The 326-nt window shown below is 42.9% G+C and overlaps 1 protein-coding gene across 1 annotated transcript in view; it reads left to right on the forward strand.

The window, feature by feature from the left end:
- The window catches only part of LOC119593648 (A disintegrin and metalloproteinase with thrombospondin motifs adt-1-like), an 88803-nt gene that overhangs the window by 33536 nt on the left and 54941 nt on the right, over window positions 1-326 (forward strand). The gene's annotated exons all lie outside the window — the stretch shown is intronic.

The following is a 326-nucleotide window of genomic DNA, read 5'->3' on the forward strand; positions in this document are numbered from 1 at the left end:
GTACAGTAGGAGGCACCAGAAACCTGTTTGACCTCGCAGTATGTGGAGGTCAAAGGAGGCAGTATTACCCATGGCAACACGCCACTTCACGAACCGGGCTGTCGTTCCTCCTGCTCGAAATGAAGCTCTTCCCGTTAGTGCGAATTTCGTGGCTCCTTATTTGGACTTAGGGGTCATTTTTGGGGGGTTTATTCTATTTTCTTTTTCTTTGTTTTCTTGGTTTTCTCTTTTTTTTTTTGGTGTTTGCTTTGGTAATTCATAACAGTTTTGTGTGTGTGTGTGTACTAAGGAATGCGCATAAGCACGCAGGAAACCATAAAAAAAAA

The sequence above is a fragment of the Penaeus monodon genome, chromosome 32 (genome assembly GCF_015228065.2).
Source record: "Penaeus monodon isolate SGIC_2016 chromosome 32, NSTDA_Pmon_1, whole genome shotgun sequence".
Lineage (NCBI taxonomy): Eukaryota > Metazoa > Arthropoda > Malacostraca > Decapoda > Penaeidae > Penaeus > Penaeus monodon.